This window comes from Rattus norvegicus, chromosome 7 (genome assembly GCF_036323735.1).
Source record: "Rattus norvegicus strain BN/NHsdMcwi chromosome 7, GRCr8, whole genome shotgun sequence".
Taxonomy (NCBI): domain Eukaryota; kingdom Metazoa; phylum Chordata; class Mammalia; order Rodentia; family Muridae; genus Rattus; species Rattus norvegicus.
The window spans coordinates 85,105,688-85,121,775 of NC_086025.1; the positions used below are offsets into that span (position 1 = coordinate 85,105,688).

The 16,088-nt window shown below is 42.4% G+C and overlaps 1 pseudogene; it reads left to right on the forward strand.

Annotated features, from left to right (window-relative positions):
• Positions 1 to 2,804: 2,804 nt before the first annotated feature.
• Positions 2,805 to 3,283, forward strand: Rps16-ps9 (ribosomal protein S16, pseudogene 9; annotated as a pseudogene).
• The last annotated feature ends 12,805 nt before the right edge of the window (positions 3,284 to 16,088 follow it).

Here is a 16,088-nt window from a genome sequence, read left to right on the forward strand (position 1 = left end):
GTGACAACGGAGGTTAACCTTTAAAGAAGTATTTTAAATTTTATTTTAGACAGAGTCTCAGTATGGATGGACTGAAGTCTCTATGTAGACCAGGCTAGCCTGGAACTCTAGCTCTGCACCCCAAGTTCTGAGATTAAAGGTATGTTCCACTCTGCCCAGAAAACAAGGCCACACCTCCTAATAGTGCCACTCCCTATGGGTTAAGCATTTAAACACAGGAGTCTATGAGGGCCATTTCTATTCAAACCACCACAAATGGTGTGGCTCCTGGTAGGTCAACCATGCTCCAGTGGATAGCCTCATACCAGGAGTATGAATTAAATAGACGGGCTTTTTTTTTTTTTTTTAAAGGAAAACAGAGTTGAGGGTCATGGGGAGTTAGAGGTCAATCTAGGAGGAGCTAAGGGTAGGAGTAGGGGGTGAGTATGGTCAAAGTACATTGTATAAAAGTCGCCAAGAATTAATAAAAATGTTTTTATACAAATTGCAACCTCCATTAACATGTGTACAATAAAAATTAAACAATAAAAGCAAAAGTCTGCCCCTGCTCCTGACTATTGGAACTATTTACACGGTTTAGAAATTTTGGGAGGCAGAACTAGATGTTGTTTGAAATTCAATCGAATTATAATATCTCATAAAAATGTAATAATAGTGAACTATGTAATATTAAAATGACTCCAATTACACAGTGTATAGCAAAGACTCATTTTTAGAAACATAATTTCCATTTTGTGGTTCCATAGTAAAGGTGCTTGCTACCAAGTCTGATAATTTGAGTTCAAACTCCAGGATTTCTTGGTGGAAGCTGTCCGATAATCTCCATACCCACACCTTGCCTGCAATCCCATGTTCTCTCCAAGACCCCATAAAAGAAATAAATAGATGTTAAAGAATTTAATACATTTCAAGCCGGGTGGTGGAGGCACACACCTTTAATTCCAGCACTTGGGAAGCAGAGCCAGGCTGATCTCTGAGTTCAAAGTCAGCCTGATCTACAGAGTGAGTTCCAGGACAGTCAAGGCTACACAGAAAAACAAACCTTGTCTCAAAAAAAAAAAAACCCCAAAATTAATAAATTTCAACTTTAATATTCAAATACCTTGTATTTTACGTCTTGATATTTAATAGACAGATTTTTGGATGGATTTGTAACCAAAGATTTATCATTAAATCTTTTATTTACTGAGGTTGTTTCAACAATGCTGCCACATAATGTCAGGTTTCATCTCCGTCAAAAATAAGAAATTTCCTATCTGAGGCAGCACAGCATTTTTACAGATACCTCATCTCTGCCCCTAGGGGGAGCTCCAGCCTCCTCTACGAATCGCCCTGTCACCATTCTCTTGAATACATTTAAGATGAATTGAGAAGAGTCTGCTAAGGACAGATTTCTGAGTATATTTCTCCGTGTATTGATCTTTTGACCCATCATCCATCGGAAGACTTGACCAAGGTTTCTTCTGTTTGGTATTATACCCACTAAGGGTGGGTATATATCTCTGGTTGGATTTTGCTGTCCATATTAAATGGATTTAACATATTACTTAAGTTCTTAGCAGGTGCCAGGTATAGTGATGAAGGCTGGAATATAGCAGCATGCAAGTGATAGAAGTTGCCTATTCCTTGACATATACAGGCTTGTGCATTTTACTAGCTCTGCCTTGGTCCATAAAAAGAAATCTTAAACACAAGTCCAACCTTAGTAGGCTTCCTAAGTTTCCAGTTTCCTAGCAGTGGAAGGTGTTCTGAGTCCTTACCATTTTGGCAAGGATGGGTACCTAAATATACATTGTCATTGTGGTTAGCATGTATCCCTTGTCTCCTGACTCTCATGTGCCCTGGACAAAGCTAATTGGCCCTGGGGGTGGGGAGGTGTATTTGTTCAAAACAGTACATCCTATTGTTGGTGATATTGTAATTTACTCTAAGAGCTTCGTTTAGCAGAGGGCCTAATCATCAACTTGGCCATATATTCACTGCCCTTAGAGTTTTAACAATGAGGGTTTGCCTTGGTTTGCTACAGCTGCTACACCAGATACAAGAGACTCTGTGGCTTAAATAATAGACGTAATTTTCTCACAGCTCCAAGTGTTAAACATTTGACATCAGGATGTAAATAACACTGGCTACTTCTAATGCCTCTTCCCTTGGCTTGCACAGGGCCTCCACCTCCCCTGGTCTCCACTGTGTCTTCCTTCCGTGTGCCTCTGCCCCAGTTTTCTTTCAGAAGGGCACCAATCACGTCAGATTTGCACTGTTTTTCCCTAAGGACCATGTGTTAACTTCATCAACTGTTAGAGACCCGGTCTCCAAATATAGCCACACTCTGAGGCACTGGGTTTAGGGCCCTCAGCATGTGAATTTGCAGAAGGCACAATTCAGGCCGTAGTAGATACAAGGAGAATGAGTCACTAGGTGATGGGAAGAAAAGTAGACACTGCCTTATGTGAAGAGAGTGCCCGAAGAAGCGAGAGCTTTTAGGAGTTGAAAGTGATCGGGAATGAATGTATAAGCTATGCTTTAAAACCATATTAAACAGCGTTCATTGAGTTAGTACACCTGAACTATTTAGTTCCCTGACTTGGGCAAGAATATTGGATATAATCATAAAGACACAAGCAACAATAGCAAGTGTAGACAGGAGGAAGGCCAAACAGAAACACTTCTACAGACCAAAGGAACAATTCAGCTTGAAGAGTGGGGAGAAATTTGGACAAATCATAATCTGACATAGTTAAAAATCTCAGCTCAACAGTAAGGAAACAAATCATTCAATTAAAAATGCAGAAAGTAGGGTGGCGGCGCCGCGCGGTGAGGAGCTCGTGTTCGTACTCGTAGCTATGCCGTCCAAGGGTCCGCTGTACTCCGTGCAAGTCTTCAGACGCAAGAAGACAGCCACAGCTGTGGCCCACAGCAAATGAGGAAATGAGCTCATCAAGGTGAATGGACATCCCCTGGAGACGATCGAGTCGCTTACGCTGCAGTACAAGTTACTGGAGCCTGTTTTGCTTCTGGGCAAGGAGAGATTTGCTGGTGTGGTATCCGGGTCTGTGTGAAGGGTAGTGGTCATGTGACCCACATTTATGCTATCCGGCAGTCCATCTCAAAAGCTCTGGTGGCTTATTACCAAAAATATGTGGATGAAGCCTCTAAGAAGGAGATCAAAGATGTCCTCATCCAGTACAATCGGACCCTGCTTGTAGCTGACCCCCGTCGCTGCAAATCCAAAAAGTTTGACGGTCCTGGTACCTGTGCCCGGTACCAGTAATCCTACCGATAAGCCAGTCTCAAGGATCAGTGTTTACCTTTGTAATAAACATCCTAGGATTTTTTTAAAAATGCAGAAAGTAAGCAGGAGAGTTGGCTCAGTAGTTAAGAGCACTAGGTGCTCTTCCAGAGGATCTAGTTTCTATTCCCAACTCCCACATGGTGACTCACAACCTTAACTAATTCCAGTTACAGAGGATCTGAAGCCCTCTTCTGGCCTCATTGGGTACAAGGTATATCCATGACACATATGTATCAAGATATGCATATAAGAAACAAAAATGTATGAATGGACAAAAGTTGTCAAATGACATGTATTCAGATGGTCAACTGGTACATCACTAATCATTAGGTAAATGCAAATGAAGACAACCATAAGATGTCGCCCCACAATGGTTAGAGTGGCTTTTATTTAAAAGATGAATGCTGGGCCCACCATGTGCTAGTAAAGGTGACTGCTTCCTACCCTGAGGAACTGACTTCACTCTCCAGACCTCAAATGATGGAAGGAAATGTATGCTTGTTGTGTAACAGTTTCCTCCTAGGTTGAAACATTTCATCCTGCAGCAAAGATCCTTAAACCAGAGGGTAACGCCTCGAAAGAGTTTCAGGAAGTCCCCGAAACTGACCAGATTTCATTAGGCTCCCTCCCTCTTGGAGGAAACAATATAGTTAAGCTGCAAAGAAAATTCTAAGACAAGGTAGGCTACAAAGAAGACCCTGAAATCAGCTAAGCTGTCTGCAAGAGGTTTAGACAGACTGAGTCACTTGGAAAGGGGACTCTTCAGTCTGTTGAGCTGCCTGCAGGCTGTACAGTGTGCTCTGTTTTTTGTGAGCTGTCACTCATGCTGGTAGGCTTCAGTGACGAAACTGTCTTTGAGTCATTTCTACTGCTGTAAGTCACCTTTCACCTACATTCCTGTAAATAACTGAAAAACACTCATTGGTTTGCCAAATTGGACTTTGGTGATGGGGGGACTCTAGTTAACCCGAGCATAGCAAACATGGCTCTAGCAGACCTTGCCCTTCTTTCCTATTTCCCTCTGTCTTACAAAACCTCTTAGATCACATTTCTAAAGCTAGCCACCATGGTTCATTCCCTTATTTGGCCACTTCCTCTCCGTGAGGCTGACTACCAAGGTCTAGCAATCAAATTCCCCCTTTAACATGCCCAATTAAATTAAACACCTCATCTTAACGTGGGCCTTCCCCTTTTACCTTTATAAACTGCCATTTTTCTAGTGTCACGTCTGTCTTAATCTATTCATAGGCTGTCCTTTGTCCCCCTCCAGGACAAATAACCCTGCCCCCTCCCTCATTCCTTTCCTCTTCTCCCTTGTTCTCCGCCTCCTGTCCTTGTCTCTTATTCCCTGCCCTTTGTCCCTCTGTGGAAAATAAATCTTTGTGCTGAGTACTCGGTCTTGGAGGTCCAAAGCCAATACCAGTCATTTAAGGTGGCATCCATACTTTGGCCTGTTGTGGACTCCATGTCTGGGATGAGTAGACAGAGGTATTGTATCTCCTCAGGAAAAAAAAATGTCATACTACATCTCCTACAGATAGATAGATGGATAGATGATAGATAGCCAGATAGATAGATAGATAGACAGATAGATGATAAATGGATGATAGGTAGATGATACATCAAGGTAGATAGATAGATGATAGAGAGGTGATAGATGATTGATAGATAGGCAATAGATGATTAATAGATAGATAAATAGATGATAGATGGATGGGATGTAAAAACCATGGATTCTAAGTGTTGATTAAAATGTAGAGAAAAGGGAAGGCAGCTGTTTTGCAGTTGTGTGGATGGCTCTTTAAAAGCCACAAACAGGAATAATACATGAGCAACTGTCCCCAGTTCTGGGTATAGCTAAAGGATCTAAAATCAGTATATTCTGGTGACTGTTGTTGACACTCCCATGTTTATTGTAGTGTTGTTAAAACAAAACAACAAGCCAGGCAGTAGTGGTGCACGCCTTTAATCCCAGCTCTTGGGAGGCAGAGGCAGGAGGATCTCTGTGAGTTCAAGATCATGCTAGTCTACATAGTGAGTTCGAGGCCAGTCTGCTTTACAGAGCCAGTTCCATGACAGCAATACAGAGTAACCCTGTTTCAGAAAACCAAAAATGGAAAAAAATAAACAAATGAAAAAATCTTAACAACAACAAAACAAAAACCAAGATGCAGAACAAATTCAAATGCCCAACCCCGAATGAACAGATGTATTCAAAGATGATGATATAAAATATTTGTGTGAAGTTATATATATCATATGTTAATAATATAGTAAGTATGTTATATATGTGTATGTAGTGTGTGTGTGTGTGTGTGTGTGTGTGTGAGTGTGTGTGTGTATGTGTGTATGTATGCCTCAGATGGTGGTCCTGCCATTTGTCTGACAACATAGATAGGTCTGGATGACATCACGCTAACTGAAATCAACCAGACATAGAATAGTAACTATCATGTAATCTTACATATGGACTCTAGACAAACTAACCTCATAATTAGATGGTTCTCAGAGACTGGAGGGGTGTGTTGAGAATGGTGGTGTTGATCAAAGGATACAGAATTTCAGCCAACAGGAAGAATAGATGTTAAGGCTTACTACACAGTAGAGTGACTACCATCAATAAAAATATATTATAATTTCAAAATGACAGAGTGAGTTTCAAATGTCGAGTATAAAATCGTATATATTAATAAATTTGGTTTAGTTATTCTGTACTATAAACACTTACAAAAATATCACCTTGTATCCTATAGACCTCTAAAATTATGATTTGTCAATCAAAAATAGCAATATAAATTTTGTTAACTAAACTGAATTTTAAAAATGTTCAGTATAGAAGGACATGGTGACCCACACTTTTAATCCCAGCATTTGGGAGGCAGACACAAGCAGATCTCTTGAGCTTGAAGCCAGCCTGATCTATGTAGTGAGTTCTAGAACAGCCAGGGCTACACTGGAAATTCCCATTTCGGAAAAGATAAACAACAACAACAAAAACTCAGTGTAGTGATTGAAAATACAATCGTTCTTAGTCTACCCTGAGTCAGTGAGAAAACCGAGGGTCAGAGACCTCAGGCACTTTGCCCACATTGAAGAATGTACAGACAGAACTGTGGTTTGAATTCAAATCTCATAATCAAAGCGGCTTGCTACAGAAGAGGCCTGAAGGGCAGAGTGGAAATCACTGTGGTTTCATAGGATTAAAATATACAGAAGCCATCCAGACAGCATTTGTACCTTCAGGGTGGCTACTTACGATCCCTGGATGGAATGTCAGTTTTGCATATAGCCATAAGAAACTTTTTAGAGAATAGACTGGTTGGAGGGAAAAGGGAAGAAGTAAATACAATAATATTTCTTGTGCTCGTGTGTGCTTTGGAAACTTGTTCTGAAGATATTTTTAAACTTGGGAGTTTTAGAGAGTTTCATCAGTACAACAAATATCCTCCTTCCCAGGGTGATTTTGAAGGCTGATGCCCACTTGGAGTCTGTTCAGATATGTGTATTTATATTCATTTTCTGAACACCTACATATATTGGGAGTCATCAATGAGTGAGATCCAGTCTCCCCTCTTGAAGTTTGTGATACACTTGGGAAAGGTAAAGCGTGAATTTTATTACACAGAGATTAGGGTTGTGATAAGACACACACAAAGCCCTTTGATTATAGAACATGCAGCATCCCTCTCACTTGGTTTGGCAAGATACTGTAGATAAGTAAATAAATATATTTCCTTACAAATATCTTTTTTTTTCTGTTTTTCGGATCTGGGGACCGAACCCAGGGCCTTGCGCTTGCTAGGCAAGTGCTCTACCACTGAGCTAAATTCCCAACCCCTTACAAATATCTTTTTAAAAATCATTCTTCTCAGGAGCTTAGAGGAAGCTGCATGGGGAGTTGACATTTGAAGCAGGTCTGAAGATAACTTAACACACAGACACACAGACACAGACACAGACACACACACACACACACACACACACACACGCACGCACGCACACACACACACACACACACACGCACGCACGCACACGCACGAACCAAAGACGCACTTAGTAATCCTTCTTACAAGGACAATCAAGGAAAGCCGCACTGTTTACTGCTGTGAGAAAACAGCAAGGCAACTTGTACAAGAAAAGCTTTCTTGGAATTATAGGTTCAGAGGAGTGAGAGTTTGTCATGGTGGGGGCGGACACCGCAGCAGGAACGCAAGCTGAGATCTCAGATCTTAACCCACAAGCCAGAAACAGAGAGAGAACTGGGAATGGCGTGAGTCTTTTGTTAGCCCCCTCCCCCACCCCAGTGACACACTTCCTTCTGCAATGTCACAGCTTCTAAACCTACCCTTAAACAGTACCCCCTCTGTGAAACAAAAATTCACACATTTGAACCAACGAGGGACATCTTCATTCAAAGCACCACAGAAGAACTCATCTTTTTCTTTATTTCCCTTGAGACCTTGAGGTTTTTTTAAGTTTGTGTTCTGCCTGTCTCCAGGGAAGGTTGGAATCATGGGCGTGCATCATTGGGTTCCTTAGGAAACGTCAGAGTTAGGGTCAGTGGTAGAGCGCTTGCCTAGGAAGAGCAAGGCCCTGGGTTCGGTCCCCAGCTCCGAAAAAAAAAAAAGAAAAGAAGAAGGAAAAAAAAAAAGGCATGCGCCCCCACTGCCCAGGAAACGTCAGAGTTTTATTTCATACCCTGTGTCTTCAACGGTTTGCTTTTCTATGAGCTACCCATCTTGCTTAAATTATGTTAGCGCTGGTGGAATAGACCTTGTGACTTCCTGGAGGAGGTTCATGGAATGAATAAATGACAGTAGCACAATCTACCGAACACAGTTAAATACATGCTTGTTGCTCAAATGGAAACTTGACGGGAGAGATCAGTGCCCAGTGGCCCTGATTTCACGGCCTGGGAGTAGTTAATTCAGCTATCCTGGAGTACCTGGTTACATTTCACCTGGGGGTGGAGGGAGAAGGGGATTAACACTTTCCCACCTTACAGACTGTATTTTCTCAGCATTTGACTGTCCCTTAATGTTATCTTTCAGGCCCTTACTTACAAAGGCACAAACCCAGAAATGAAATAAGAGCTGGATTTCTCTCATTCTCACCCTGCCAGGCACAGACATCACTCTAACAGGTAAGATTCTTCCCATACTGGCCAGGGTTTTTCAATGTGGCGAGGAGAGCCAATGCATCAGCATCACAGAAGGCTTCACCTGCTTGGAGCGCACTCTCCTGGGCCCCTCAAGGCCTCCTCAGTGCACACTTTTGTAGAGAAGTCTAGAATATGCATTTTATTTAACGTTTATTTTTAAGCTAGGCTGCAAAATAATGGGTTTCATTATAGTGTTTTTATTCAATATGCCATTTTTTAAAAAAAAGATTTATCTATTTATTATATATGAGTACACTGTAGCTGTCTTCAGACACACCAGAAGAGGGTATCAGATCTCATTACAGATGGTTGTGAGCCACCATGAGGTTGCTGGGATTTGAACTCAGGACCTCTGGAAAAGCAGTCAGTGCTCTTAACCCCTGAGCCATCTCTCCAGCCCCATGTGCCATTATTATTTATGTTCATTTGCTCCCTACCATTAACCTTCCCTGCTGGCACCCCTTGCTGGTCCCCTTTTGTAACATTCAAAAAGTCTCTTCTTCTAATTGCATGTGACATATATCCCATTGTTCTTCCTTGTCTGTCTTTTTACTTTATATGGCCCCTCCCTATCTCCTATTTCCATGGTGTTGTGTGTGTGTGTGTGTGTGTCTGTACGTGCGTGCATGCTCGCACATGTGTACACGCATGCATGTACATGATGATTCTCACGTACTTTGCAAGCCATTAAGAAAGACACAGGAAGTGAGACGCTTACCCCTCCCTTCCGTGGTTTCCAGTTATCTCAGGAGATGGTCCAGAGCATGCTAGCCCCTTGCCTGGGGCTGCCCTTTACTTCAGACTTCTTACGTGACAATTCAATGGTGTAATTGTTGCTAAACCTGTCTTGCAAATGACGTGACTGGTTACAGAGGTCTAGTGCTCTAAAATTCATAAATTCATAGGTAGCCCTTGGCCTTTATAACTGGGAAGACTGAATTAGTGGGTTCGGGGTGCTTGCTCTTACCGACATGCTTGCGGAAGAGAGGAATGTGGAGAGCCCCGTGGAATAGACGAATTGCAGCCATTGTACCACCCCAGGACTTTAGAAAGATAGGATTATGAACTCATTTTACCTTATTCTCTTCAGTGCTGGAATGAACCTGGGTCCTTTGGATTCCAGACAAGACATTACCGCTGAGCTATAACCAACCAGTTCAGGCTGCCAGCTCTTGAGAGACAATATTTTTGCTTCTTTAACTTTTTTTTTCTTCACAAACGTCATTACACATTTGTAGAAAAGTGAAGCATTGTAAATAGTAAACACTCTGACAGGGCCTGGAGAAATAAAGCACAGCCCAGTTCCCCTCTGGGGCAGCTCAGTTGTACAGTGCCCCCACACTCAGATAAGCACAGATAAGGGCATGAGGTCAATATCCTGCACTGAAAAATAAACCATTAGATACAAACAAACAAAACAACTAAGTCACACTTTGATATTTACCATGACAGCGATATAGATGTGTGGAAAGCCGCAATAACATTCGCCACCACTAGATGGCGCTGGCTTCCTCTGCGCCCCACGTGGAAAGCCGGGATAGCATTCACCATTACAAGATGGCGCTGGCTTCCGCTGCGCCAGCCCAACTTCCTTTCAGGAAGTTAGCTGTGTGCGCATGTGCAAGAGTGTGTTCGTGCCAAGTATTTGCCCACTCCGGGGCGTGCCTATGAGATCATGGGTAAGCGACCAATCAGGTGTGGACGCGCCGTGCTAGGGTGTATATAAGCAGCGCCATTCTGGGGCTCGGGTCTCTCCTCTTCAAGATGTAATAAACGCTTTGCTGCAGAAGGATCCTGGTGTCCGTGCGTGCGTTCCTGCTGGCGAGACGTTGGGCACGCGACATATGGTGCCGAAACCCGGGAAAAAACGCCTCACCATCGCCGGCGCCGAGGAGAGCCTCCGCTCGCGGAGAGGGTTCAGAACTGCAGGTAAGCTCTGAGAGGCATGTTTGGTCTTGATACAGCATGTCAGAAACAGCGGAATGAAAGATTAAAGAGCTCAAAGAGAAAAGGTGCACATAAGAAAAAAGACCCTTCCAAGGACTTTAGATCCGAGGAAGCGAGAGATAGGGGAAAGAACGCCCCGGGAGAGAAACAGGGAAAGGAGGAGAAAGCTCCAAAAAGGAAAAGCCTTTATCCAGTAAAGGAGTTAGAGGCTTTGGGGCTTGATAGTTCAGAAACAGACGAGCTTAGCCCCTCTGAGGAAGAGGATTTAGAAGATGAGGCAGCTCGCTATGAAGAAGAAAGATATGGGCCTAGGTGGAGAGCCACTGTGAAGAAACCAAAAGTTATGGATCCTTTGTGGGCAAGGCTGGTAATTTTGTTTATTTTTTTCTTTGTGTGGGAAGCCGTTACAGCCGTTAGGACAGGTCAGAGGATCCTTGCAGAGCAACAAGAAAGCATGTCAGAGGGAGAAAAGTTCTCTAAAGAAAAAAAGAAAAGAAAAGGAGATAAAGGGACACAGTATTTTGGGAGAAAAATTGTGTCTTTGTGCTTGTAAAAGGTGTGATTAGGCTCTGGAAACGTCACAGAGTCATACTGATCAGATTTGATAGAGGGAGACCACCTGAAACATTTATTCAGGAGAATCAAACAAAAAGATCTCAATTCTAAACTTTTGTCTTCAGAGTTGTATTTTATTCAGGACCGTGTTTCACTTCCATACCATTTGTGAATGTCAGCCGTGCTGCTCAGATATCCCGTAATATATCTCAGTATCTTACAGGAATTTGGTTTCAACACGTTGATGGACTAGTCCAGGAATTGAGACAATCCATCGTCCATATCAACTCCACTCGAGTGGATGATCACCGTGGAAGTGGTGGGAAAAGGGAAATCCTACCTCTCTGCTGGCTCCTATTGGAATCTGGGTCCCTTTGGCGGGACACCATCTAGTTTTTCCCCTTTGTCTATTGTCTGTCCTTGGTGTACCAAGCTGTCCATGTATGTCAGTTTATGTCTGTGAATTTTGTTTCTTGTTGCTTAAATGTTTTATGTTTCATGTTCAAAAAAGAAAATGGTAAAAACTTTATCTGCTGGTTGTTCACAAGTTGATTTGGTTTTAACTCGTTTCAAAAAGGAACAAATGAATAAAAAGCAGTTTCAATCGGCCTTTAGAGCCCTGCACCTGTAGCTAGGAGCATAGGTCAGCTGGAGAAGCTGCCCGGGGCTGAGCGTCTGTACGAGCTGATCTTAAAGGCGCCAGCAGCTCCTCAGCTTCTTTGGTACAGGAGTTGATGGCTGTTTCTCTTAGAAAAATCCCTGACTTATTATTAGACTTAGCAGGTGACAAAGTGCTTCTCTTAAAATCATAGCTAGAAAAGTAAAAATGGTGCTTGGTGTAAATATTAAAGACATGTGTAGCCACTTCAATTTTGTTTCTGATTGGTTTTAAATGTATAAATATGCTCTACACGCCTTGGTTATGGACTATTGGCTTTTAAGTTATTGGATATGGTTAAAAGGTATAATATTGGTAACAGAAAGTTGACATAAAGCTGGTAATTTGGATAAAGTCATTCTAGACAACATGTGGCATGAGGCAACCTAGGGAAATAGGTCTAAATTGAGACAATATTTTTATGGAACTCTTATCTTAGAAACCAGGGTTCTAAAAGAATTTAGGGCAATGTCTCTTTGTTGAGGTACTGGAGAGTACACCATCGAGCGTTCATAAGTAGGAATTGGCAGTCAAACTTTGTAACATGAAGGACAGACTCGGCATTTTGGAGACTAGATTTTGGAGACTAGATCGTTTGTTGGAGGTTGAGTTTTGCTTTCCAAAGTTGTGGTTTGCCCTGAAGTTATCTGTATTTTGATGCTAACTCCACTGCCCCAAGAACAGCTGCCTAGTCACATACTCAGGACTCAGGTGACTTTCCAAAGTCGTGGTTGTGCTCTAGTGTTACAAGGAGAACTTAAGGATTGTGATTAAGGATTGCCAGTGTTGCATTGACTAACTCAAACTTATTTATAATTGAGAAAAAAATCAAACAGGTAGAGATTGTTACAGGATTTACAAAGGATTGATGAGGTTTTAGAACTTGTGAGAGCATTACAGCCAGTTTGTTTACTCCAACTGCCATTTCAAGATAGATTTAGAGGATTGATTTTGAGTTTTCATTTCGTGAACTTGCTTATAATTTTAGAGAGCCCATAAAGTGATATCATTAAAAATTTTTACAAAAGAATGGCTAATAGCCTTGTATTATGTAATTTTCTTGCTTCTTCAATGTAAGAAGTTAGAACTTAAGTCTTTTCAGTGTATATGGAAATTTTTACTACAAACCTTTGCTCTCAAAATGAACTTTAATATTTGGGGAGTAGCTGACACACTACTCCAGAAAACAATATTAAATATTAAATATTAAAACTAATTTTAAGCTTCTAAGGATATGTTAATTGGCTAAGTACCTCACCTTACCAGAGGACTTAGGTCTTTCTTTATTATCCACATTGGAGATAAAGCTTCAGTTGTGTTAATACAGAATTGTAGGCTAGAGTCGTGGAAGTATTTTAAAAAGAAACTATATTTGTACATACAACCCATAGGAAATGCGCTTACTGTATTTATAGGTGCTTCATCTAATGAAAAGGCTACATGTATGATTAGATCACTTGTTTATTCTCTTGAGTTTCTGTTGCTTCAGCACAGATTATTAAATTCCGTGCTTTAGCCACTGTTTTTTAAAATGTTAAAAAATCAAGCTTTCAATTCATATACTGATAGCCAATCTTTGACTTGTGGTTTACAACTGATTTCAATTACTTAATGCTTTACTAGAGGCAAGTTTTCTACATGAAATCAGTGAGTGATGATTTCAGTGTAAATTGTGACAACTCACTGTCCTTTCAGTGCTCTGGCTCAGACGACTAAACAAAACCATAGACCCAACTCTTTGAAAATGGTAATGGAGTTGATATGAAAAGAGGAAGACTCCATTTGCTTACTTTCAATTCCCAGCCTCACCCTGCCAGTTCAGGGATTTCTAGTACGACTGAATCTAGACAATATTTACAGGCTAATTAATGCTTATGTTTAGGTAAATAAAGTTTGTGAGGTGCTAGAGAGATGGCTTAGTGGTTAAGAAGACTAAATACTGTTCCTTTAGAGGCCATTTAAGAACTCAAACTAGATTGCCTGGACCCCTTAACGAGGGAGGACAATGATACCAGACAGATTATATCTTAATAAATAAAAAGGGGGAGTTATATCCCTGTATGCTATGTATGCTATACAATTATTTAATAATACTCCTTTTATTTCAATTTTAAGATTTGGATGCCAAGGTTTATGGCACCCTACAACTAGGCATACTTCTGCCTCGGTGAAATAGAAAGATCCACATATTGACATGATCCTGTCCAGATATTTTATATGGGGAAGAGGAAATGTTTGTGTTTTTTCTACAGGATGCTACAGGAGTGTGCCAGCTGCCAGAGGTGGTTGGTGGAGACTTGCTGATCCTGGTTACATGAAGATTCAGCTCTCGTGGTTCGGGTCCCTGGAGTCATTCCTCTGCCCTGAGAGGAAGATGGAAGATCCCCCCTCATTCCCCTGGTGACTCTTGCTGCCTTGACTGGTGTTGTTAGTTTGCAGTCTGTAGCTTCACAGGAATGCCATCTGCGTGAAGCTGCTGTGGACTGGGGAACTCTGCCCTGGTTGTGCAGATCTCGGGCATGGTTCCCTTGCCTGCTGGTTGTTCCAGAGAAGAATGGCTGATCCTAAACTGTCCTGGGAAAGACCTTGTTACTTTCGCTGCTATTGTAACAGCCATTACTGCTGCAGCCATTGTGTCTGCAGTGTCTGGAGTTACCCTCCCCCAATCTATTGTTAAGCAAGCACAGTGGGTGAACTTTCTGGAGTAGTTGCTAACAATTGGGAATTCTAAATTTTATTATAGGAGCGGCTTGACTACAGCCCTTGGTGGTAGCAGCTGAGGAGAACCAGATGAGGTGCCCACTACTTATCGGGAGTGGCTCTGTTTGGTGCAGCCCTATGCTGTGGATTAGTGTTCATGCTATGGTTGGTTTGCAAACTCAGATCTCAACAGAAACGTGACAAGGTCGTAGTCACTCAAGCACTTGTGGCCATTGAACAAGGGGCCTCCCCTAGAATTTGGTTATCTATGCTCAGGAATTAGTCGGCATCTGAGTTCTCTGCTCTTGCACCCCATGGATTTGTGGATCCATTGCACTGGGATGAGAGAGACTCAATGATTCTTTGATCAGCCCTTCTACATCAGCTGAGGTTTCCTTATTGCATGCGATAGGGTGATCATGATTTCCCCACTAACTCATTTTCTGGCTGGCCTCTTTTGTAGAGTTCGCCCTAGGTTGTTTAGCAGCTACTGTCACACAGCACTGCGGTATCCAGAGATGGGCAACTTTCCTCATGCATAGACCAATCTAAGACACGGGGCCCTGTGGCGATAGGGTTACCCTACGACGGATAAGGCTGTGACATTAGAGGAATGACCTAAGACAGGAGCCACAGCAGATGGACGTAACTGCAGAGGCCTAGACCAGCCTCATGCTAGTAAAACAAAAAGGGGGAGATGTGGACAGCCGCAATAACATTCGCCACCACTAGATGGTGCTGGCTTCCGCTGCGCCCCACGTGGAAAGCCGGGATAGCATTCGCCATTACAAGATGGCGCTGGCTTCCGCTGCGCCAGCCAGACTTCCTTTCAGGAAGCTAGCTGTGTGCGCATGTGCAAGAGTGTTCGCGCCAAGTCTTTGCCCACTCCGGGGCGTGCCTATGAGATCATGGGTAAGCGACCAATCAGGTGTGGATGCACCGCGCTAGGGTGTATATAAGCAGCGCCATTCTGGGGCTCGAGTCTCTCCTCTTCAAGATGCAATAAACGCTTTGCTGCAGAAGGATCCTGGTGTCCGCTCGTGCGTTCCTGCTGGCGAGACGTTGGGCGTGCAACATAGATGTGTATTAGGACTTGCATTGAAAGCAGTGGTTCTCAACCTTGCTAATGTAGTTGCTTTAATTCAGTTCTTCATGTTGTGGTGACCCCCCCAACCATAAAGTTATTTTCATCACTACTTCATAACTGTAATTTCACTACTTTTAAGACTCATGAAGTAAGCAGGGCAATGGTGGTGCATGCCTTTAATCCCAGAATTCTGGAGGTAGAGATGATGGATCTTTTTGAGTCTGAGGCCGGACTGGTCTACAGAGTGAGTTCTAGGACAGCTATGGCTACAAAGAGAAACCCTATCTCGAAATAACAACAACAACAACAACAACAACAACAACAACAACAAAATGAATCATAATATAAATATCTGATATGCAGGATACCTGATACGTGGCCCCCAAAAGGGTCTTGACCCACAGGTTGAAAACCGTTGATTTAGAGAATTAAGCAATGCCTCTTAATGAAAGTCATGTAATAAGCCCTGAAAAAATCCCAGGCGTTAAGAAGAGGCTAGGAAGCCAATTCTGCTTAAGTAGATAGCAGAGTGATGACTCTGATGGAAAACACTGTACTAGGCTTCCCCCAGGGCACGCAGAAGTCATCAGCTGCCTGGTAGTTCTAGGGTAGAAGCCAGAGAAGGAGAAAATAGCAACAGATTCCACTTGTTCCCTATCTTGGCCTCTTTCAAGCATGGAACAAATAA